Raw genomic sequence first — 27,558 nt, 5'->3', positions numbered from 1 at the left:
ACATGGACAATGTTATTGATGACACTGTTGTTACGGGTGGTTTTTTTCCAGTTACCGTAGAGCTGCCAATGTTTTTGTTTTTCGCACAATTGTGTCTGTAAACTCTAGAGACTGTTGTGCATGAAAATCCCCCTGAGATTAGCAGGTTCTGAGACACTCAAACCAGCCCAGGGAGAAGAGGTGGAAATGGAATCTGGAAATGATGCTAGACAGACTAAAACTCACCTCGACTTCATGGGCATCCCGGCTCAACCTGTCGAAGCGTGTTCAATAACTGATAAGTCACACTTCCAACAATGTCTACAATGTAAAATCTGAGGTAGGAAGGATATTGTGCAATTTATGTGCTATAAGGCACAAATTTTGTGTATTGATCTTATATATATATATATATATATATATATATATATATACAGGGCTTGCCATTAACAACCGCCAACCCGCCAAATGTGGGTGGATTTTGCTCTTGCAAGTGACACAGTGATTCCAACTAGACTTTGGCGGGTTGAATTGTAGTGTTTTTAAAAGGCATCTGAAATAAGCCATATTGCAGTGTGACCCTATGACACTACAACTCCCATGAGTAATAGATGAACACTAGTGATGCGCGGGTCAGGTTTTTTTCCAACCCACGGGCCCCGCTTTTATGAAGGTTATGAGGCGGTTTATTATAATTCAACTATCAAACTGCCCAGCTATTTCACTTCAGCAATGCATTTCACAGCGCGCGTAAATAAGGATTAGCGCATGTAGCCGGTGAAGTCACTATTTGAAAAATGACCATATCGCCAAACACTACAACATGTATGGATTTTTTTTGTTTAACATCTACCTCAAACGCTGCAAAAGCAAAGCTGTTAAAATCATCAAAAACTCCATCCACCCCAGTAACCATCTTTTCACTTTGCTGCCATCTGTTAAGGGCTTCCGCAGCCTGATGGCAAAATCAGAGAGACTTAGGAGGAGTTTCTTCCCCCAGGCCATCAGGCTTCTAAACTCAAACCAGCCTCTTAACATCTTCATGTCTCCACTTAATATTTACTTTAACAGTAAGATGTTCATCATTCACTACCTCACATTGACTTACTGAAGGTGTCAACTTGTTTGCACATTTGCCTGTTGTACATTCCTGTGTATCTTAATATTTAAGACTACAGTATAACACACATTATGCACATTGCCTCTTGTAAATCCCTGGGTATCTTAATATTTAAGACTACAGTGTACTTTCATGCACATTATTTTCCATTCTATATTTAATTCTACAGTATACATATTTTTTATATTTTATTCTTATTTATTTTTTGGTTACTTTTATTTAATTCTTTCATGGCTATATTTATGTATATTTTAATCTGTGTTGTATTCTTTAATGCACTGTCCATGGAGCGGACCTGACTCACATTTCGCTGCCTGTTATAAATGCTCTATATAATTGTGTATGTGACGAATAAAAATCTTGAATCAGTATTACAATTTGAGTTGAATTACTGAAGTAAATGAACTTTTCCACAACATTCTAATTTGAGATGAGCCTGTAAATTTTTTTACATTCCAAATAACATTTAAACTAGTCAAAAATGAAAAAAAGATCATGAAAGATAATGGAAAAACGCCACTCATTCTCTTCCTTTCTCAGTGTCTCGTAAGAATGCCCGCATTTCAGCTCAGTGAAGCAGATTATAGCAATTAAGCAAAGATTAAAATAATTCAAATGCTCTTCAGGGATGGTGAAGAATGTATCACAGTTGCATAGTTTTCTTTTCGACACACAAAAAGCCCCCGACAGACAAGAGCGATTAGGAAAGCACCGATTTAAAGCCGAATATTGAAAACTTGTGTCAAGAGTTCTCGTTTCAATTTCTGTAGGTTTCAGCTTATGTCCAATTTAGGACTAATGCACTGTGCGGCTCAGTGGAGTGAGAAACCATTCTGCAATGTTGTTAAAAACCATCCTCAAATGTTATTAAGAGCAGTCAAACAGTCATTCACGCACTGCTGGAAAATATCGACGGGAAACTCAATGTACTCACCCTCAAGGAAACAAAGGTCATTGTGATTGTGGCTGTGTGTAAGAGGGGTGAAAAGTGTCTTGATCACAAACCAAAAACAATATACTATTCAAAGCACTGCAGTGCTTTGAAATCAACCCATACACACATTTACAAATGCTCTCACACAGTTATCATTTCCCAATTGTCTAGACAGATCAATGCTTAAAACTGGCAACTATATCTCTCTATCAGCAGAAATGTTTTGATATTTTAAGTGAAGTCTCTTAAAGAAGAGAGCCAAATTAAAAGAAAATGTCCTATGGTTTCACCTCACCCACTGCAATGCATTGGAATCCTCTTTCTTTCTTGCATGCTTTATTCTGATTCTTGTGGAGTCAACAGATCAGACTCTTGACCCTTATTTGTTATGCACTGCTTAGCTAGAAGATTATACATAGGAAAGCCCAAAAGACTATATAAGAGGAAGAGAGAGGAGGAGAGAGAGCTTGACCTAATCAGAAAATGGAGACCCTCTTTTACATATGTTCTACATAAGACTGACAGAAATATTCAACAGCTGTTCACTTTTTCACCTCCCTGAGAACTCTGTCCATGTCCAGAAAGGTAAGAAAAACATCATCAAAGTAGTCCATGTGATATCAGAGGGTCAGTTATAATTATTTGAAGCATCAAAAATACATTTTGGTCCAAAAATAGCAAAAACTATGACTTTATTCAGCATTGTCTTCTCTTCCAGGTCTGTTGTGAGAGAGTTCAAAACAAAGCAGCTTGTGATATCACCAATTCGAACTGAATCGTTTTAAACTCCAATAAGCATTAATCCACAAATGACTTAAGCTGTTAACTTTTTTAAAGTGGCTCTCTCACAACAGACACGTGAAAACCATGATGCTCCGACTTTTAAAAAAACTCGCTCCTTGCTCCAGTCAAAATCAAACCGCTCCACTCACATACTCTGTTCGGGTGTATGTGGCACTCAGAAAAAGCCCAGGTTAGACCAGCGCGTGAATGAAACATTTAAAAGCACATGAAGTTAATGAGAGAGTAACTATATATAAATGTAATTAATTATTATTATTATTATTATTATTATTATTATTATTATTATTATTATTATTAACTCTACCGCTGAGTTAATACTGCTATGAATATATGTGGTGTTGTACAGTTTATGACGGAGGCACCGGAACTGCAGCGGATAGAATGTGTTCTGTACCGTAATACTATGATATTTCTTCAAAAGCAGATCGTGGAGACATTTTTATCAACCACAATCAAAAATCATCATATCGCACACCCCTTAATTTGGCTGAGTTACAACTATTTGAAAATCTGGAATATGAGGGTGCAAAAAAAATCAAAATATTAAGAAAATCACCTTTGTTGTCCAAATGAAAGTTGTCCAAATGAAGTTCTTAGCAATGCATATTACTAAGAAAAAAATGTATTAGTTTGTAAATTTTTTATTTACAAAATATCTTCATGGAACATGCTCTTTAATTAATATTTTCATGATTTTTAGCATAAAATAAAAATCAATAATTTTGACCCATACAATGTATTTTTGGCTATTGCTACAAATATACACCCAGTGGCTTAAGACTGGTTTTGTGGTCCAGGGTCACATAACAATAACATGCCAGACCTAGTCATTTGACTACTTCAGACAACTTCAGCTTCACGCAGCCACACAAATTTGAACCTGCGTCACCACATCTCCAGCAAACCCATAACGCATGCACCAACAGCTGCACCGCAGCTCCAGCAAGACTCCACACCTGTTCATATCCAGTGATATTGAATTTTGTTAATTTCTCTGTTTGTTTGATGAAACACCACTTGACTCCATTAAGCTGTGAGACCTCACTGCTGTTAGCATGATTGTATGTGATTAGCTGTTCAGGCAGACCCTTACAAAGGCGGAATGTGCTCCTCTTAGCTACAGAGGATGAGAGAGAGAACGAGATGAAGAACACAGACAGAAGTACCTGGAGCATAATTAAATATTAAGTCAGCTCTTTGATTTACGCAGAGCCAGAAGCCAGAGATTACCCTGTGCTCTCAATGTACAGCTGATCTAAATCCCAGTGCTGGGGGACTGGAGTTTGATATTCTGATCTTGTCTTAAAAGGACAGACATTCAGATGAAGGGACATGCACTCACACTTACAGCATAGAGGAGAAAACGGAGATCTACCTTGATCAAAGAAGGCAGATATCAAATGAGCTGTCTAGTCTGTTAGTAAATGAAATGTTAGTCCAGAGTTAGTAAATGAAGTTGTAAACTAATCTTAGATAGGACCGATCATAAAATCCAGTACTTCTGCCATGCTTTTTCACATGGCATAGTAGTCATAGATACTTTGAAACTATAGATCTGCAAACTACTTAAAACTACTTACTATTTAAAATAGTTAAACTACAATGAAACTACCCTTTAAAAAAAATTTCCAAACTGCATGTGGTTTGTGAGTTGATGCAAGTCCAATAAATAAATTCTACAAATTTTAAATGAAGATAAATATACAGTACAGACCAAAAGTTTGGACACACCTTCTCATTCAAAGAGTTTTCTTTATTTTCATGACTATGAAAATTGTAGGGTCACACTGAAGGCATCAAGGGCTATTTGACCAAGAAGGAAAGTGATGGGGTGCTGCGCCAGATGACCTGGCCTCCAAAGTCACCACAGTCAATATAATTCCATATATAATTCCACATGTTAATTCATAGTTTTGATGCCTTCAGTGTGAATCTAGAATTTTCATAGTCATGAAAATAAAGAAAAGTATTTGAATAAGAAGGTGTGTCCAAACTTTTGGTCTGTACTGTATTACGAAATAAATATGATTTAAATTTGAAATAAAAGAAAGTTTTTTTCAGAAATTGTATTTGTTTTCCTTAGTTTATTGAAAAACAATCCAAGATAGTGGTGTGTGCACACGCAGCGGCTTCTCTCTCTTCTGCCATAACAGTGTTTTCGTGTTTTTTGTCTTGTGAGTCACAGTGTTTTTGTATGTCTTCATCGTGTCTACCTTTCTTTAAGAGTGCATAAAGTCATGACTTTCTGCTTCATGTCGGCAGAACCACATTTTTAGAGTTAAACTCGAAGAGCTGCGGGATCTCAGTCTGCTCCAGAAGCCTAGACCATCAACAACCCCGACTACTGCATCTTGCCCACTGCGGAGGCACCACAAGCAGCGTGAGAGGAAGCAGAAGAGGGGTAAGCATGGAGGCATCCGGGCTAGACTAACAGCTAACCCACACAAGCCAGCTATCCCCACCATCGTACTGGCTAATTTATGCTCTTTGGACAATAAACTGGACTACTACGCCCAACTGAGAGGACTGTAAGAGACTTTTGTGTTTTTGTGTTCACAGAAACATGGCTGAGCAACAGCATACCAGACTGTGCTTTTCTTCTCGATCAGCTGAAATGCTATCAAGTAGACAGAGTTCTCGTCGAGGGAGGTAAGACCCACAGTGGCAGGCTTTGTGTTTGCATCAGTGGTGCATGGTGCCGCAATCCTGTTGTGGTCTGCAAACACTGCTCACCCCTGGTGGAGTTTATGATTATTAAGTGCCGGTCATTCTATCTACTGAGGGAATATACAGCCAAACTGCTCGTTGCTATATACATCCCTCCCAGCTCCAACAACAGCAACAGGAGCGAGGCACTAAATGAACTGTACCAGCACATCAGTGAGCAGCAGACAGCCCACCCTGATGGCATTTCTCATCTTAGAAGGGGATTTCAATTATGCAGCCTTAAAGATTGTGTTCCCAAAATTACACCAACACATAGACTTTCCAACATGGGGAAACAACACTCTGTACTTTAGTTACACCACCCAGAGAGGAGCTTACAAGGCCCCTCGCCAAACCAGTTCACAAACAAATACAAGTGTGGCTGGAAGGGTCGTCAGAGGTTTTGGCACCACTGACTGTAATATGTTTAAGCAGGCTGCCACATACAATAACACCACAGACCTCCAAGAGTACTCAGTGACTGTCACTGCCTACATCACCAAGTGTATTGATGTAACAGTCACAAAGACCATCACTGTCCAGGCCAACCAGAAGCCTCGGATGACAGGGGAGGTCTGAAATTTGTGGAATGCTGACTTCAGAGATTGAGATGAGGTGGGCCTGAAGAAAACTAGGGCCTACCTATCCTGAAGCATCAGAGAGGCTAAAAGACAGTACTCCAGGAGGATAGCCCATCAATTCAGTGACCACAGAGACACTCTGAGCCTGAGGCAGGGGATACAAACTATTATGGACAATCCCCCACCGCGGGCGTGTGACATCACCATCTCCCTTCTGAATGCCACCTTCTCTCGCTTTGAGGAACAAAACAGCACCACTGCACAGAAGACTCCCCCTGCTCCTGGTGACAAGGTGACGATTCTGTCCTAGGACAGCATGAGGAGATCCCTCAGCAGGATCAACTCATGCAAAGCTCCGGGTCCTGACAACATTCCTGGGCATGTACTGAGAGACTGTGCAGTGGACTTGACTGATGTCTTCACAGACATTTTCAATATCTCATTAAGTCAGACTGTTGTCCCCACATGCTTCAAAGCTACCACCATTATTCCAGTCCCAATCAGCAGTCTCCATCTTGCTTTAATGACTACCATCCAGTTGCACTTACTCCTATTCTCACAAAATGCTTTGAGCAGCTAGACATGCACCACATCAAGTCCAGATCCCTTCGATTTTGCATATCGGTCTAACGGCTCTACCGATGACATCATCGCCACTGTCCTCCACTCAACACGCACACATCTTCACAAAAAAAATACACATACATCAGAATGCTGTTCATAGACTTCAGTTCAGCATTCAACCCAATCATCCCTCAACAGCACATTCACAAACTGGTCCAGCTGGGGCTCAACACTTCGCTGTGCAAATGGCTGTTGGACTTTTTGACGGAAAGACCTCAGGCAGTACGGGTCGGGCCGGGTGGTTCAGTGACAACAATCTCTCTCTCTGAATGTGGAGAAGACCAAGGAGTTTGTAGTTGACTACAGGAGAGTGCAAACTCAAAATGCTCCTCTGTCTTTCAATGATACAATTGTGAAGAGAGTGATCATAGAGGAGACTGCTGAGTTTCTGAACTAGGACCAGCAGACTGAAGGACAGCTTTATTCAACATTCATGAACACCCCCCCCCCCCCCTGCTCCAGGCACCATTGAACTCTGAACCCCCTCCCCTACCCCCCCCCCCTACAGATCCCACATCCCCAGGTCCTTCCACTCCACCCTCCCAATAACAAACTGTGACTTGCACCAGACATTTTGTGCAGCACTGGTACTTCATTAAGCAGTGAACTGACCTCATTCAACTACCTCTTCCATCAGTTTAAATAAAGAACTGCACTCTGAGCTGTTTATCACTTTAATCAGAATGAATAAGCTCTTTTGCACTACAATCATTGTATCTGCACGGTTTGTTTAATTCACTGGTTTGCTTTATTATATATATTTTAAACATGCACTTATTTCTACAGGTGTATTTTATATTTAATCTGTATCTATCTTTATTTTTATGCTCTACTGTTAGTGTTATCTGTACGCACCAAGGGCCTGAGAGTAACACAATTTAAATTCTCTGTATGTACTTACTGTACATGTGGAATAATTGACAATAAAGTAGACTTTGATTTTGATATTAAACACAGGTGCAAGGACTGAATCTGTCAAACACCTGTTGATCAGATTTATTTAAATTAAGTCTGAACAAAGTAATTCACTAAGGTCATTCAGATGTAACAAATGATTTACTGTTTTGAATGAAGCAAACAGATTTATAAGAGATGATGAGAACAAAGTTTGTTGATTATAGCCTTGAGGTGTGGTTGCATTTACTGTTGTTCTGCAAATTTTGTGTGATGAGGTGCACATAAATCCCAGTGTATCTTCTCAGCGCTGGCATAAATCTGTCACAGGTAAAGCAGTTTCCATACTGTATATAGCCCAGGGTCAGTGTGCTCTCAATTCCTGAGAACATTACGTCAAAGGTGAGTCACCTTTAAGACACTGAACTCAAACCTCTGGAAACCTGAACTCAGACCTGCTTAATGTCATGTATGCAAGTAGGACATGCTCCTGGATCACAAGCCATTGTCGTTACTGAAACAACCACCAACTATTGCTCTATGACTTTTGGAGTAACACTTTTTCCATTCCAAAATGCTCTCAGACCTTGTATTCCTGCTCATTTTTGGTGACATAATGCTGCATAGACCGTTGGGAGAAAGAACACACCCATGGAGCCCCGACAAGGTGGAAATTAAAAATAGTGCAGCCTCTGGTCTTGTGAGCTTCTCAATTGACAGGAATGTTGTTGCAGGCCCTGAATCACATTGTACCTTCTCCTGAAAGCTCCTTGTGTAACCTTTTTCAACACACTGTGATTGCCTCCATCACACTTTATTCAACATCCTCCTCTGAACTCTTATCTAATTCCCCTGACTGCAGTTTCCCTTCTAGAAGCATTGTTTCTATAAAAATGTCAAAATTAAAATTCACTTCCACAAAACTATGTCTGAACTCATGGCATTTGCATACTACTATTTTCCATTGCTTAATATGGTAGAAACAGTAAGAGACTAGTTTTAATCCATTACTGATACCAAATTACACAACACAAGTTGCAGTTAGCAACATGTTCCATTACATTACACATTTTGATTACATTTAGATTACTACTTTTAACCTACCTTGTCTATCACAATAATTAAAATAGGGTATCCTGTACCATATTGATATAATTTGATTTATTGTAATTGACAACATGAATTGCATTAAAATATTACATTATGTCAAGGTTTCCTAAACTGGGGTCCGTAAAGTAACTGTAATCTAAAAGTAAAGAAATCTAATTACTTAATCCAGATTACATGCAATCAGTTACTAGCCAGATCTGATAGTATATCTTCCTTCACCAATACAATCATAGACTCTTATATAATTATGTAGCAGGACATTTTATATTACTATTATTAAAAGCAACTGTAGTGCACAGTGAATCCCACATACTAATTAAAACGGCTAATCACAAAAATTGGCTGTACAAACCTAAAATATACTTTTTAATGATATTTGAGGATAAGAAAAAACAATTAAAGTGTTTGTCAAATTTTATTGCTGATTTGATACATGTCATTTCAAGGTGAATTTGGCAATTAGTTTTTGAGATTTATTCAAATAGATAGCAATAGGGTGTGCATGCCCGAAGTATGCAATGTTGCAAATATGCCCGTGAGTAAACTGACTTTTCTTGAAAGGGATTTTTGATATAAAGTCAACAAAAATAGAATGCTAGAAATGAGAGGAATTTCAAGGAATTAGAAGAGGAACTCTTACAAAGACCTTAGGAAGTTAATGCAGGAGAGTACAGCAAGTGAAATTTACTGACACTTGAAGCCTGTGAAGTGGGAGATGATGCAAGCATGGCCCCGGGCTGTGCCAGAGAGGCGGAGCTACTGACAGAAGAGAATGACATGTGTGAAAGACGAGAGTGCTCTTGACAGAGTCGAGCTGACACACTGCCAGTGGGTCTGATGTCACATCACGTTGACATTTTGAAGACACACAATGTGTGTGAGATATTTTTCAGTCAGAAAATATAATAAATATTAAGTACAACTGTTTTCAACATTGATGACAATAAATGTTTCTTAAGCACCAAATAAGCATACTAGGATGATTTCTGAAGGATCATGTGACACTGAAGACTGCAGTAACGGTGCTAAATATTCAGCTTTGCTTTGACAGGAATAAATTACATTTTAAAATACATCAAAATAGAAATATGTTGTTTTAAAAGTTTGTTTTGTGATTCAGATCATACAAATGAAGCACTGGTGACCATAAGAGATTTCTTTAAAAAACATTGCTATATAGTGATATAATCTGAAAAAATCTAGAAGAACTTGGCAAACCTCACTAATTTACTAGTAACTAACAGAGAGGTTTGAATGTTGGGCATTTAGCTCTTTCTCTGTAATCAACAAACAACCAAATACACAACCATGCAAGCCAACATACACACACTGGATAAAGACATTAAAATGGCACTGCTAAACATGGGCATATTAAAGCATGCACTCCGGGGGGAAACGAAGACCTTGTTTTAATGACCATATTAACCCTAGTCATTAAGCTTGTCTACGGTTAAACACACACAAAACGCATACACACATACACACACCCTCCCCATTTAACCTAAACACTGATGGCTTCTTAAAATGACAAATGAGTCCAGATTATCAAGTCAAGGGACCATGGCAATGATAACATTCCATGTCTGATCCCAAACACACATGTACATGCACGCCAGCATCCTCAAATTCATTTGCACTCATTACATCAATAACTACTTCAGAATACAAGTAAACAAGGGAGTCTGGGACACGGATAGCTGCCAAATAAAGATTCTCAATTCAGACTGACAAAGCTGCTGTCCTTTGCCAAGCGAACAGTAAGTACTCATAGGGATTGTGACATTTTGTTGCCGTTAGGCTAAGACGGATGGCTAAAATTAAGAGACGAAAAATCCATGTCCATGTGCCACCGGGATGAGAATCTGAACACAAGTCATTGCAATGCCAAATGGGTAGATATCGTTTGCATAACACAGGCAGAAATTGCCAGGGAAATGCAGATAATGCAAGTCATTTCAATCAAATTCCTTTTAGGAAAACATTTGGTGAGGTAAATTACATTTATGGGGAAATTTGCAACATTAATAAGTTGTTTTGGAGAAGCTCGTAATACATCAAATAAGACATTCAAAAGAAGCTTATTAAACAACACAAATCACTATCGTCAGTGCAACTTAAAGGGGTCATATGATGTGATTTCAAGTTTTCCTTTCTCTTTGCAATGTTACAAGCTTTTTGTGAATAGCTAAGATCTTTAAAGTTGCAAAAACTAAATCTCAAACCCAAAAAGATATTCTATTTTAAAGTTAAGTCTTGTCTACTCCCTCCTAAAATGCCTTGTTTAACCCTTTGAGCAGTTTGGTCCCACATATGGGATTTTTATTTCTGTGCCCCTGGGAGTACAGTCCCCCATATGGGATTTACTGTAGGACGTTCGGTGACGTCACTGTGCACAATTCAAACTGTGCTTTCATACTTTAGCTGGTGCAAAGCCATAGAGAGACAGGCACTGCCATTGCATATTATCACAACTATGCAGTGTTCTTATTCAAATAAGGCAAATTTTAGGTTTCAGACATTTTAATACACATAAGTACTAGTAAAACAATACATTTAGGGTTTGTAAAATAAACACATATGTCTATGGAAGCAACATTAATAATCCACATAGTGCAAGTAACTGTAAAGTTCACTATATTCTTCTCACATTTCACTGGCCACATAATATTTCTATTTCCTGAGAAATTGATAAATTCACCTGCTGTAAATCCAACTGACAGGACTCTCTGAACTGTAGCGTGAACAAACATGGTGGCGCCCATCTCACATTATAGATCACACTCAAGATAATTTAGTAAGATTTTAAATGAGAAAACACACTCATTTACACATATTTGTGAATCGGATTATCTGATTGTTCATGACATGGTATGCAAGTTTGTCAATATTTCAAATAAAAAAGGAAAAACAAAATAAAAGCAATCCATCTGTCATACAGTGTTATTTTGGCCACGTTGTGTCACATGACAAGAATGACGCATCTCCATGGAAACAGAAAAGGGAAACGTTATAAAATAATGCTTAAAAAAAAAAAAAACCTTGAGAATATTTTAAACTCACCACTGAAAAGATACAATATACCTCCACATGTCTACGTCACTGTGTGGGAAGATTTGCATAACAACGCCCACATGTTCACACAAAGAAAGAAGGCACTTTAACTTTTATTCTTGCTGTAGTGTAGTTACTGCCGCCACCATGTCGTGGAGATGCTATGAGTTTGGTTACGAAAGCAAAAATACTTTGTTTGACCTTCCAAATGAGGACACAACTAGAAATCAGTGGTTAAGTTGTATTTACAACACTGTTCCCCAACAGTTCAACCCCAATATTCTCGTGTGTGCAATGCATTTTACTGAGGACTGTTTCCGTAACCTGGGAGTGTAGCCTACAATGCTGGCTGTTCTGACTCACGGCCTGTAAGTTTTCATATTTAAAGAATTTGCCACTGATGATTCAAACGTAAGTTTTGAGCAGTGTGGAGTAGCGCTTATTGTTTTCTCATTTCTCAGATCACAAATGCAGACATGGTTTCATGTTTACATGGCACTGTGCAATGTAAAGCGTAAAAAGATAGTATTATTCATTATAACCCATAATTATGTCCCTACTAGATCCAACAAATACCTCACCACAGATTGGGTGCCACTTTTTTGATGGGAAAATCAATAATAGGACAATCAATGATAGAAAAAGCAACAGACAAATGCATCAATCAATCTCTTTGCTATCAAATATAATATAATTATTTGTTAACACTTTTACAATGTTATGTTTCAATGAGTTTATGTATTACTGGTATGATAATCTAACAATAAACACATTTTTTAAACATGATTTAATCATTTATGTTAATTTAAAAATATACTATTGTCCATTTTTAACAGGGGGGCGACCAATATGTGTTTTTCAGGGCTGATGCCGACTTTGATTATACAGATCAAGTAGAGCGATAAACTATCATTTTAATCAATGAACATGTATGGTGTAAAAATGAAAATGAATGTCAAAATAAAGAATAACAAGGGCTCTGGAAAAACTTTCATGATTTGCTTTTAAATAATTTTATGGGAAAATTGATTTTAGAAATGACCTATATCGATAAACATAAACATGTTTAATATCGATTAGACTGATATTTGGTCAACCCCTAATTTTTTTTATTCATGTTCATTTAAAATATATAAACTCATTTTGATTTATACAGCTGCAAATACTAAAACATGTTGGTATATGTAGAAATTGAAATTAATTTTGTTAAATAAATACTAAAAGTAATTTTTTTTTAATTATAGAATTAATAATTAGTACAATATTCATCATTCACAATATGGTTTACATTTGGCATTCGCAATAAAGAGTAGCTAGTAGCTATTAGTTATAATTGAACCAAATTCACATTTGTGCCTGGGTCTAGCAGTTCACTAGAATAAACTCGAAGTTCTTATGTACAGGATTGGCCTGGTTTGAGCGTCCAGGGGGGGAACAAGCAGTTGAGTCGACTGTCAAGGCAATTCATGAAAACGAAGGAAAAAGTGCAACCTCAACAAGGCAGCAAAAAATAAACACAGCTCTACAGAAATTCTCTACACCTACAATGATTTCTGCTGAGGGTAAGTATGTGTCATTTTAAAGGGAAGCCCTTCAGCAATTAAACCTGATGAATGTAATTGAAAGAGTTATCACGTTCCACTGACAGTTACTGAACGAGACAAAAAGTCCAACCACTCTCATTCTGTCTGCGATAAAAGTCATTTCCTCAATCAGACAACTCAATCAGTGCTTTTCATTGCTCACATGCGCTGCTTCTTTCTCTTACTATAAGCTTTGACGTTTCCTCTTAGTGAATTTGAAAGGCCTCCCCCCTATTATGCTTTGATAAAGTTCAACAATGCTACCTCATACATCAGGGAGATAAACACCACCGCAACGCAGCACAAGTAAACAACAACAGAGAATGTAATGCTCAGCAAACAGAACAAACAGATGCAAGACCTGAAATGCAGCTCCTGTTTGGCACAAGTAAAGTCGCGGTTGCTATGGTGCTGGGTAGAATGGGCCGGTGTGTGAGTTAGGAGATGATTAGTTTGGGATACAGGGGGTAGAAGTGTTATATTAACAGAGAAACACGCACACAATCCTGTGGGCATGAACGAGCACAGTACAAAAACAGAGAGAAGCAAAAGTACCCAGGTATCGACATAAATGAAGACACACGTACACCTGGGGCTAACCAGACTCCGTGGCTCATGTTGTAAACCAGTGTCTGCTTCTCAGCAGACACGTGGCCTGATGCCCATAGCTCAGGGCGCACAGGCCCGGCTCAGTGCTCCCAATCAGGATTTAGGCATCTGAGTACGTGGCCTTCACATCTTGGTGAAATAGAGCCAATCCTCTTTCCCTTCCCTCAATCTGTTCATTTTAATTACTCCTCCTCCTTCAGGGCATGACTTCTCATTACAACTCCCCTCATTTCCCTTCATTTTCAGATCACAGAAAAAAGACACAATTAATTCATTTCATTAAGGAAAATAAAGCTATTGCCAACACTGGAGACCTGATGTAGGGATACAGCCAAGCAATAGGAAAGAAAGCCCCAACTGAGACTATTTTAAAGAGAAGTGAAAGGATAAACAGTGGAATTAAAGGTTAGACTTCATCCTTAATGTTCTGAACTAGTCAATTCCAAATCTGCAACATGCCAAAAATGGCTCTTTCCAACCATAAACTTGGTATTCTGGTGTTTTCCACTAAATGACGCTAATCAAGGACTGATAAGAAACTGGAACTACTTAGAGAAATCTTGAGGGGCTCTTTTGCTTTTAAACCCCTGAAGTTTGAAAGTTGTATTTAATTATTCTATTAAACAATTGGCGGAGTAATCCTCTTAAAGTGAAACCAAACAGCTGATGGCGTCTGCTTATATAAATATTCATTTGCATGATTAAAGTTAAGTGAAAGAATGGATTATGTAATTTGGTGGAAAATGGAATCAAAGCATGTATTTTTGTAATGTGTGTTGAGTAAGATGAGGTGACTCTTCACCTTATGTCAGAAAACTAACTAAAGAGCTATTAGGAGTTATATTAATTAGCAAAGTCTTTGATTCTTGTCTATTCATCCATGCTTCTGTTCATGCATCTATCTATCTATCTATCTATCTATCTATCTATCTATCTATCTATCTATCTATCTATCTATCTATCTATCTATCTATCTATCTATCTATCTATCTATCTATCTATCTATCTATCTATCTATCTATCCACTCATTTAGAGATTAGCTTCTTTGTTAAACAAACAAAGCCTCATTTCTTCTTTTAAACATTAAGAAAAACATTTTAATAATTTCTCTTTAGAAAATGTATAAACAAGCTCCCACAACTGTAGGCAGTTCTGAGTGGCAATAAACATTCTAATTTAATTATTAAATTAAATTTATGCATTTAACAAGCGACTTAAAGTGCAATCAAGCTATCAATAATGTGTTCCCGGGGAATCGAACCCCCAACCTTACGCTTGACAGTGCAATGCCCTACCAATTGAGCTACAGAAACATATGTTGATCTAGTATATTTATCTGATGTCTTTGACTTTTGTAAACTAAAAGTTTACCAAGGAAAATCAGGTCATTCTCCTGTGAAAAACACTGACATATTTAGACAGAAGAGTTTCTTAGTTCTTCCATTTATTCAACTCTTGAATTTACTCCTGCTTCTCGGGTACATATGGAGAGACAGAGTTCACCACATAAAACGGCAGAATGACATGCTTGCACCCCCAAAGCAACATGAGGTGAGGCCAAAGAGCATGGTTAAGTAGGCAATTGGTAATCCCTGAACCAAATACATCTCATTCCTTCACACACACACACACACACACACACACACACACACACCGCATGTGTGAGAACAGTCAAGCAATTCTAAGCACATGCTAACTCGCAAAGGGCTGAGCTGTAAAATGAGATTACATTCACAGTGCCTCACAGAGGAAATAAGCTAATACTGAGTCAGAGATGTGGGAATGTAATAATATTTATGTGTGAAGTGTAAATCATGTTTTATGCCAGTGTGGGTATATGCATATTTTTCACCTTTCTGTTTGGCCAGCAGGCTTACAGAACGGCTTGGCTTCTGAAGAACACCAGTAGGTGGATGTCTTGATCGCTGACGCTGAATGAATGTTCTAGGATCTGCAGGACCTCAATTCAGTGTCGTACAAGTTTAGAATCATCGCCACAAAAGGGTCGTAACCATGCCAACATGTTCTCTGATGTTACCATATTCCCCCTGAAATAAATTCATATTAGCATTATATAAAATCAGGAAACAAAAATGTATGTACAGATATATTACAAATCATACATAGCAATTTTTTTTCCCAAAGATTTTTACAAAACAAAATAAAATCACTTGATAGGGATGTATTGAGTTGATGGTAAATATATCTATAAAGTTACAAATAATTTCAAATAAATGCTGTTTTTTTTTTATCAAAAATCATCATCAAAAACAAAAAATATTTTGCATCACAACATAATAAATATTAGTAATAATAAATGCTTATTTAGCACCAAATCATCATTTTTTCTTTTTATATTTTTATTTTGAGACAACAATATTACAATTTTTTTTTAAAAAGACAATCCACAAAGTAAATCACAAATTGGGTAATTTACAAAATGTAACATAAAAACTGTCCAAATTGTGCATTTTTTTTTTAATTATTTACTCAGAGATAGTGCTCAAATATTCAATCGTAATGGCATCTTCTTAATTGTAATTTTATAATGTTACTTTGTTCCACACTGTTTAAAATGATAAAATTCGGCTCTAAAAAAATCTGATTGGATAAGTCTTGTTGGAAGCACCGATAAAAAGGTGTTATATGGACATCTGATCGTATATCAATTTAAAGAAAGTGAAGTGACATTCAGCCAAGTATGGTGACCCATACTCAGAATTTGTGCTCTGCATTTAACCCATCCGAAATGCACACATACAGAGCAGTGAACACACACACACACACACTGTGAGCACACACCCGGAGCAGTGGGGAGCCATTTATGCTGCGGCGCCCGGGGAGCAGTTGGGGGTTCGATGCCTTGCTCAAGGGCACCTAAGTCGAGGTATTGAAGGTGGAGAGAGAGCGGTTCATGCACTACCCCCACCCACAATTCCGTCCTGCCCGAGACTAGAACTCACAACCCTTCAATTGGGAGTCCAACCCTCTAACCATTAGGCCACGACTTCCCAACTTTAAGTTTGTTTGCCTAACAAACCATTTTCATGTCAAAACAATTGCTTACTGTAGTCATTACTATTAGCTTTCTTTTATCGTGCTAATACTGCTTCTGCTTTATGCTGTGCCAAACAATCCCATTTAATAGCAGAAACATCCCTGTAATTCATACCCAACATATCATTTATTCTTTACTGTTTTACACTAAAGCATACCTCATATGACTGTATACTACAAACTTATCCCTTCTTGTGAGGTCAAACGTACAATACTATGTTTCAATAATAGCAAAAGGGGAACACTGCACCAAAGGAAACACCAGCTCTGAACATTAGTGTGCACTGCTGCAACAATACCTTCCAGCACCTTCAAGGGGTCTGCGTAATCTTTCAACGTGTCCTTGTCACCGCTGAAAACAAACACACACACATACACACAGCTTGAGTTTGGATTCAGTGTCTTGAGGCTTTTAAGTGGCTTTATGGCTGCAAACTTTGTGTGTGTGTGTGTACACTGAAGGTTGCGATTTTCACACTGAGCAATCTTAATGCTCTTCTGCTGATGTTTTAGCTGCAGGGCTCCTCCCTTCTCCCCTGGCCTTGTCTGTCTCCCTCCATTAAAGGTGTTTGTGTTATGCTTTTATGCATGAGGCTGCACCGCCTAATTATGTTTCTATTAATAATTGCTTTGTATTTTTACACCAACATTTTCTTATTCCATTCCTACTGCTGCAGTGAACACTTTGTCAGTCTGTTATTAAATAATCTGTGGTCTCTTCAGAGGCATCTTCTTCTCCATGATGTCAACAAATGCTCTATTTTGCAGTTTCCTTCAGTGCTGTAGTTGTATGTTAGACTTCACCTTCTCTCTTTGGTTAAGAGGTTAATATAACATGAGCGATGCTTCGTTGGGAATGACACATTTCTGTTGTGTTGCTTCCAAAACATTCATGTTTCAACATCTTTTGTAGAATATATAATATTATTTACTTCAGCTGGATTCCCACAACTGTATCAAATCACAGTCAGCGGATGTGCTGTATAAAACAATCAGTGATTTATTTTCAGACTTTAATTAGCAGAGCCCTTAGTTGGGACACATTTTTCTGCTTCGCCCTTGTTGTAATCTGCACAGCAGCCCGTTTTATTGCTACAGCATCATTAAAATGTTCATGTAGTGTTAAATTCAAAGAATTGCTCTGGTACTGCTGTTATAATAAGTTTAGAGGGTTTGTTTTTAATTCCAACATGAATTAGTTCTCCTTCAATCATCTAAAATATTACATTCTGATTGTAATGCTATTACAACAATCATACATAGATTACGAAGACATCAATTACTTTTCTATTATACTAATACTAAAAATATTCCACATACAGAACTACCATCCCTTTCAAATGTTTGGGGGTCAGTACAACTTTTTTTTGTAAAATATATAATTAAATGTAAAACAATTATTTTACATTTATTTTAAAATCATGCTGTTTTTTTTTTTTCTTTATGCTCATCAAATAATCCATAAAAAAAGTATCACCTTTTCCACAATGTTATTAAGCAAGGTTTTCAACACTGATGATAGTTACAAAATAGTTATTAAGACTGAAAACTGGATTAATGGCTGCTGAAAATTCTGCTTTGCCATCACAGGAATAAAATACATTTAAAATATATCAAAATATAAGAAAACAGTTATTTGAAACTGTAATAGTATTGCATTGCACAATATTACTGTTTTTACTGTAATTCTGATCAAATAAAGGCAGCCTTGGGGAGCATAAAAGACTATAAAATAAAAGTTCTTAAAATCAGAAATAAAAAAAGCCACTGACACAGTGAGTTGTATAAATGGCTGACACAGAATGGTGACGCGAAAAAAAAAAAAAATGTTATGCTGTGGCGCCCGTGGAGCAGTAGGGGATTCAGTGCCTTGCTCAAGGGCACCTAAAATGTGTTATTGCTGGCCCGATATTCGAACCCACAACCACAGGGTTAGGAGTCAAACTCTCTAACCAATAGGCATTTTCTAAATATTTTAGCAGCATTTAAGCATATGTAACCCCTCTCTCCCGGGTCCTCTCTGACGCTCCGAGTAACTCGCTCCGAGTGGGGCTAGAACCCGGGTCTTCGGCATGGGAGGCGGACACACTAACAAGGAGGCTAAATGAGATCGGGAAGTGAGGTTTACCTGCACAGCACTACTCGCTGGCCTCCGTTACACATCATCAATATTATGACGCAGTCTGCAAAAACTTAAAACCTTCCTTTAAAATTCACTAAAGGCAACCGCACACACATATATACTCCAGTTGTCCTTGAAGGAACACTGTGTTTCTAAAGGATTATTTATACATGAAACATAACCATAATCTTTTACTCCCCAGATATAAACATCAATCATGAGCAGCTTTGTAGACCACAGATTCCACCTACTTTTAAAAAAAGATTTCCAAAAAAAAAAAAAAACAGGTCGTAAGAAAGCCGAGAATGCAGTTTGATGAAATAAACTTTGCAAGATAGTTTGACAATTCCCTGTGCCCAAAATATTACTTTGATAATTAATAATTTGCCCACCTCTGCAAACCAGTAATTAGCAGCAGAAGACAGGAACACGCTTTAGTTTTAAGCAATTACCTAGAATATGAATCACTCCAGCAGAGAGAAAATGGGGAGCCTGCCTTTGAATAAAAACAAACTGTAATCAATTTTAATTTTTCTGACCATCGTTTTCTCTGATTGAGGAGAACTTCCCTAATCCTGCTTGATTATGGATTGAGCAGAAATGTCTGATCAGCACAGACTCACGAAGCAGGATGACTAATCAGGAGGTGCAGAAAGATGGGGTCCCACTCTTTGATGGTCTTGGAGATTTACTTAAAAAAAAAAAAAAAGAAGAAGAAGAAGAAGAAAAGAAAAAGTAAAATCTTCCCGAAGAATTTCGCTGGAGCGGCCTATTCAGCTTATCCAAAAAAATTATTATACAAATAAGTGATGAAAAGTAGGGATGTGTCAATAATAAACTGATCTGTTTGAATCTGATAAGATGGTAATTATTTAATGGTTGACAACGGATGGAAAATACAAATTTATATACTATATAATATAACTTAGATATACATTTGAGCCTATATTAAATGTAAAAAGTTTTCATTTTATAATGCTTTGTTTCACAATGTTTAAAATACAAACATTTTTAAATGCATAATAGTTCATTTTGAATAGTTCATCCAAAATAATATTACAAGTACATACTATGGTTCCATTCAAATACTAGTAGTCACTGTCTAAAAAACATTCAAATAAAAAAAACTAAAGACATGTTGGCCATAAAGGCTAGAGATGAATTTAGGCAATATAAAAATGCTAAAATTAAGAATGGGCTTATATGTCACAAAATTATGGTGACTTGAGATGTATGATATTGACATTGATACCGTATTTTTCGGACTATAAGTCGCATCAGTCCAAAAATACGTCATTACGAGGAAAAAAACATATATAAGTCACACTGGACAATAAGTCTTATTTATTTAGAAACAAGAAACAAGAGAAAACATTACCATCTACAGCCGCGAGAGGGCGCTCTATGCTACTCAGTGTCAGGCTACAGGATCACTGAGCAGCATAGAGCGCCCTCTTGTGGCTGGAGACGATAATGTTTCCTCTTGGTTCATGTCAAATTAATTTTGATAAATAAGTCGCACCTGACTTAAGTCGCAGGACCAGCCAAACTATGACAAAAAAGTGCAACTTAAAGTCCGGAAAATACGGTATATGATATTGAGATTTTAAAAATCAGCTTTTCATTTGTGTATGGTTTGTTAGGATAAGACAATATTTGGCCGAGATATAACTATTTGAAATCTTGAATCTGAGGGAGTAAAAAATCTAAATATTGAGAAAATCTCCTTTAAAGTTGTCCAAAAGTCCTTAGCAATGCATATTACTAATAAAAACTATTAAAGGCTATTAAAGTGAAATAACTGAACATAAATATAGGAGCCTGAAAAAAATCCTAATTTTAGATGAAAATTTCAGATGGCATTTTTTGCATCTGAACTCTTCATATGTTTTTATATATTTATAGTAGGAAATGCACATAATATATTTATGGAAAATGATCTTTACTTAATATTCTAATGATTTTTGGCATAAAAGAAAAATATTTTTTTTTGACCCATGCAATGTTTTGTTATCTATTGCTATTAATATACCCATGTGACTTAAGGTTTTGTGGTCCAGGGTCATATAAATGATAAATGATCCAAAACTGGCTGATATAGTCATCAAGGGAACTTCGAACTGCATCCTCTAGGAGCGCTATGGGGAACACCAACACCGACGAGTTGGACGGCGACGGCCTCTGACGTCACTACCGGTGCAACTATAAACAGGCATCAAGAGAACACGTCATTCTCTTCTTCGTCTTCACTGACTGTTCTGTTTGAAGCTTGCATCTCAAAGAACCCGTAAGAGGGATCTTTCTCTGTCTATCATGGTGACTACTAGCAAGCATTTAGACAATGTGTGCATCTGTGTCGGTGTTATTTGACACCCAATGACACACGCGATCTTTGCGTCATTTGTTTGGGTGAAGAGCACGCACGCGATGTCTTTGAGGAGGCAATCTGCGTGCATTGTGAGTGTTTTTTCAATAAAAAAGCTCAGCTCTCGTTGGTCTCTTTTTTGAGAAAAAGGAAAAAAAGGCGTCCATCTGCTTCCCGCGGTTCAGGACCAGCAACTACTGAGGCATGGTGGAGAATGAACTTGTGAGAATTTCAGGTGGATATGTCTGAATGTTTAGACAGGGACTTTCCCTTTCACGCTCGTAATGGCGGCGGACGAGAGAGAGAGCCTCGGGATGATGATGTTATATCTTTAACACTTTCTGATACTGAGGTGTGTGCTCTACTGAGTTTTTACCCAGGAAAAGAAGGAGATATTTGAGGATGGTGAAGAAACTGAGGCTGAGCCTTCTCAATCCTCCTGCCCTGCGTATGTAGAGCTGTTGGAGGTTATGGATCGCGCCATGGCAAAGTTGTACTTGCCATGAAAGTGCGCTAACAGGTGACACCGTGAGGCTGCCTTAATGAGCATTATCTTTCTGAACATAGCCCTCCACCTCAGGTGAGCCTTCCATTTCTGCCTGTTCTCCATACAGAGATCGAAAAGAAATAGGCCATTTTCTTCTCACATCCATCGGTTTCGGCATAAGAGTTGTGCCGACATCAAGGTGATGTGCGAAAGTGGCTATGAGAGGATGCCCCCTGTAGATATATTTATATGGGGGAGACGTCCTCTCTTAATCTCCCTTTGCTGGTGGTTATGTGTCTACTAATAAACTCTGTGAGTTTCCTTTACAGTGTTCAGTTACAGTGTTTACTAAACACTCGTCAGCACCAGTCATCTGGCTTCATGTTCCGGTATTAGGCGGCTGAGATCACAGGATTCTGCGGGATCCTCCTTGATCATCAGGCCTGGCACAGCACTGCAGGGAATTCCATGTATGTCCGGCCAGGTCACCCTGAAGGGTGCTTAGTTGTGCTGTCGCATACAGAGGGAAGTGGAGGTGGCAGTTACAGAAGTCTTCTTGTATATGCTGCCTCAGGTGATGCTCCCCTCATCAGAAGTTTGTAAAATTTGAGCTGGCCTCTCCCATGCGGTTCAGCCCCTCTACGATGCTTAGGAGCCTTTAGGTACACACGCTGAGCTCTGTGTACTTTCTGAAAACCAAATGGTAGTTAGAGTGGACGTGAATACTTTGCACACTTTCTAAAATCCATGTAAGTGGTGAGTGTGCATGCAAGACTGCACACTTTCTGTAATCCTGTACGGTAAGGGTTACACACTCCACCTTGTGCCCTTTCTTGAGATGATTAGACCTTGGTTCCTCGGGCTCCATTCAGCCAGTGTGTATTTGTTTATACACTTCAAGCATCGCTTCCCTCAACATGAGGGGCTATTTGGGCGATTCTCGTGGTATTTTAGCGGCGCTTCCCTTTTCCAATAATGTTCGCCTATGAGTGCGTTACCCTTAAATCGGAGTTATCCTCTCATGAGACTGAGTTCTCTGTTTTTTCCCCAGAGTGTTCCAGCATTATTTCCAGAGATCGAGTTGATGACTCTCAAACATACTGTTTTGAGATGCACCATTCCATCTATGAGCTGCTTTATCAGAGTGCCATGAGAGCTTAGAACAGTATTTGAAAATCCATGCTGTGGTAAGTTCCCAAAATCCTACATGGTGAGGGCTTCGCACGGTTGCTTCGTACCCTTTCTTGAGTTGGTAAAAGCCCCCTTCATCTTGGGTGCCACTCCACCTATGTATCCTCGGATACCTATCTAAACAGGGTGTTGCTACTAGGGATCTGTTTAGACAGCTCCTTCAGCAAGCTTATGCAATAGCAAGCGGTAGCCCTTGTGTGAGAAGCAAGACTTAGTATAAAATGCTAGGTTCCTAGCCGTATCCCTTTAAAGGAATCTTTCCTGATTCCAAGCCTTCAGCTCTACCCCGGGGCGAGGTACTAACGATTAAGTTGGGTATGTATCTTAGGCTTTTGTCCGTAATTGGTATGGTCACAGACAGCAATCACAGACGTCCCAAGGGCATCTTCCATGGAAATGGCAGAGTTGGTACTTAGTGATCACCATGATTCTGGCCTGCGCTCCCCTTTAGCATGGCGGTGTGGGTAGACTGTTCCCTATAGCGCTCCCTAGAGGACGCAGTTTGAAGTTCCCTCGCACCGGTAATGATGTCAGAGGCTGTCGCCGGCCAACTCGTTGGTGTTTTTTCAATATATGCTTTAGGCACTGGTCAAGACGAGGTGTTCCCCATTGCATTCCCTAGAGGACGCAGTGTCTCATTCCCTACTAAGGGAACCATGGTTACATTCGTAACCTGAGATGTTTTTCTCACATGAAGATCTAAACAAAAATCCTCTGAGAAATATTTGGCTGCATAGCTGCTAGATTCAATACTTAACACCTGCTGAATGTGACACCAAGTTAAATTATTAATCACAGTAACAGTTTGTCCACACCTCTGAGCTCTTAAAAGTAGGCAGTTGGTCTGAAACTTTAAAAAGTTTCACAAGTTGTGGTGGAAAATCAGAGATTGGTTCAAGAAATCTAAGTTAGTAGCACTAGATGCTCTCTCTGAATGGCTAGTATTACTAAGGACACAGTGTTATTAAGAACCAGCCAGCAGGGAAGGTGGTGACCTCCTAAAAGCAGGAGATGAAAGGTAAGAAAAAGAGAGAAAGTGAGCTGTAAAGGAGAGGGGTTAGAGGCCAGGGCAGAGGACAATGCTGTGTTTAACTCAATCAAGCAAAAACACATCCAGCCTGACACAGGTTAATAGAGGTATAGGCCATAAAGACACAGACTGAGAGAGGGAAAGAGAGACAGAGAAAGCAGTACCAGTGAGAGTATACAACTGACAGAGAGAAAATGAAGGCGATATTAAGAAAACAACATCAGCAAAGAGAAATCAGCCAACTGCAGCTCATCGTACCTGAGAGCAGTTATGATTCGCTCCACTGCGTCCAGGACTATGGTCTTCGGCGACAGGTCGCTTGTTCCTGCGCTTATTACGAGCAGCTGCTGGACTGGTTCGAGGGGCTGTCTGTCCATGGCCACTAAGACGGCCAGATGGCACACCTTAGATAGCTCGGATCTGGACAGGTCATAAATGTGACTGTACTTCTGCAAGAGCTCCTAAAAAAAGACAAGAATACAAACACATAAACTTCAGATCATGCCAGGAAAACATTTCTCTCTTTATGTTCCCCATCCTCTGGCAGTAATCAATGAGTAATATGTGTGTGGAGACAAAAACAATGCCTTAAGACATAGAGACTTACAATGGCAGTACACCTGAAGACAAGGAACAAATCAATTTGTTTGATTGCTGAGAATCGAGGCACAAGCTCATCAAAAGCTGGTGAAACTGGTGAAATGAATTAATAAAGAAAAAGTTACTTGCATCATGTTACATTTTCAAGATGATTAAGACAGCACTACTTATTGTTAACTTAAAATAATTGATTTTACTGTATTTTCTATCTTATAAATGCAGCTCTGAGTAGGGTAAGTAATCTCAGCGTATTATCTCAATGCACTGCAACAATTTGAAGAATGAAAAAAAAAATGTATGATTCCATTTGATTAAAATGATTGAGGATTATTTAGCAAATGTGTGACCCATGGGCCACAAAACCAGTCATATGGGTTAATTTCTCAAAACTGAGATTTTTGCATCATCTGAAAGCTGAATAAATAAGCATTCCATTGATGCTTTCCATTGATGTTTCCAGTGATTGTTTGTTAGGATGGGACAATATTTGGCCAATATACAATTATGTGAAAATCTGGAATCTGAGGGTGCAAAAAAATCTAAATACTGAGAAAACCACCTTTAAAGTTGTCCAAATGAAATTCTTAGCAATGCATATCACTAATCAAATGGTAGGAAATATACAAAATATCTTTATGGAACATTATCTTTACTTAATATAGTAATGATTTTTAGCATAAAAGAAAAGATTATATTATATTTTGACCTATATAATGTTTTTTGGATTATTGCTACAAATATACCCCAGTGACTTTTTCTGTGGTCCAGGGTCACATATTAGTAAATTTTTATAAATATTAGAGTACTGCTCTAATAGCTTAGCACCATGCTAATTTATCATGAATCAATTGTGAGTCAAATATCCATTTGCTGTTCTTTAAAAAAAAGCAGTATTTTAGTGAAAAATCTACACCATATTAAAAACATCTTAAGCTACTGTATGAAAATGTTTTTTCGACGGCATGAATAAAATATATATTTGTGAATGCATGTTATAGATTTTATTGCTTATGATTTATCCAACCATTTTTTGTTTCTAAAATATTTACCTAGTATGCAGGACTCATTTTAGTCTACACTCTGACTCATTTTTAGTCTACATAAACCAGCCCCTTCAAGCTCGCATTTATCTGCATTCAATTTTAAGTGCAATTTTAAGTGCAAAATCCAATCTCCAACCCATGGATAGAACCAAGTCCAAGTTTTTCTTTTTCGATAATCCATTACACTCAGATGTACATCGAAATATGGAAGAAAAGATCTGTCACTACTTGCATATCATTTTTTATTTAAGTTAGCAGCATTGCTACTTTAATTTAATGACCTCCCCTACACTGGTAGGTTGCAGGCAGCAAGGCAACTGGAACAGAGATTCACACTGCAGTTTCTGGAATCATGCACATTCCTATGGGAGCACGTCGTGTGACACGGTGAGGTTGTGTCGGTAATGAGATGCAGCAGTATCTGCTCGATAAGTGTGCACTGTAAAAATGAATTCATATATTTCCATATACAAATGGCTCCATGTGTGCATTTAAGAAACCACAGGTTGACATGGACTGCCTGCTACTATCCTGCAGACAGGACACAAGCTACAAACCTGCCAATCAATCACAGCCACTGTCACACAGGTCAGGAAAGTGAGAAATTGTGAAGGGGGAGGAAAACAGCATGAAAGAGAGAAAAAGAAAAAAAAGGAGCCTTCTGTGCACGCTTCGTGATCTCCAGCCTGGCCTCTACAGAGAGCTAAACACATACAGAAAACACACGAAAGGCATATGTTAAATATAATGTTAAATTTTTTAATGTTTATTTTTTACATATATCAGCTTAACAAATATAATGATGCATTTCCAATATAAAAGCAGCTATTTATTTTCATATGCATCAAAATAAATTATTATAATAATAATATACAATATATAATATATAAAATACCATTACAACATAATCTTTCAGAAAGTAGTCTCTTTGCTCACTTATGCACATTTATTTGATAAAAAAAAACAGTAAAACAGTGATAATGTTAAATATAATCACAAGTTAACAAACAATTTTCTAATTTAATACATTTTCAATTTTTAATACATACAAAACAATACTTAAGAAATTATTAGAACAAGCTAAAATAGTGCTCAAGAAATATCTTATTATCAATATTGAAGACGGCCGAGTTGCTTACTATTTTTAGTGGAAACTGCAATATTCTGCAAAATGTTTTTTTTTTTTTTTTTTTTTGGATGGATATAAAGTTCAAAAGAACAGCATTTATTTGAAATAGAAATGTTCTATTTCATTATAAAGGTATATAGAAAAACAAACAAAAAACAATGTCACTTTATTATATTGACATTTTAGCAACACTTTACTTAAAGCATTTATGTATAATGATTTATAAAAGATTATTAAGGAGTTTAAAGCATTATAATTATTCATAATTTGCATTGTAATACCTTGTTGTATATAATTATAACCAAATGCATAGTTTAACAATACATTTATAAGTATTATAATGTATTAACTGTGGTTAAAATTATTCATGAGTTTGTACAATGCATTATGGTGCACTGCAAAGTATAATTAATGCATTGACACTTCTTTTTATAATCCAATTATACATAAAAGCTTAAGGTAAAGTGTTTTTATTATATCTAAAGTAAATTATTTAAATATTATATGGATTTGCAGTTGAATTGGAATTTATTTTAGC

General features: G+C 37.6%; 1 pseudogene; it reads right to left on the bottom strand.

Moving 5' to 3' along the window:
* The window catches only part of LOC113037909 (neuroblastoma-amplified sequence-like), a 146,009-nt pseudogene that overhangs the window by 10,019 nt on the left and 108,432 nt on the right, over positions 1-27,558 (bottom strand).

This window comes from Carassius auratus, chromosome 20 (genome assembly GCF_003368295.1).
Source record: "Carassius auratus strain Wakin chromosome 20, ASM336829v1, whole genome shotgun sequence".
NCBI lineage: Eukaryota > Metazoa > Chordata > Actinopteri > Cypriniformes > Cyprinidae > Carassius > Carassius auratus.
Note: the sequence above shows the minus strand (reverse complement) of the source record. Positions and strands in the feature narration are given on the sequence as shown.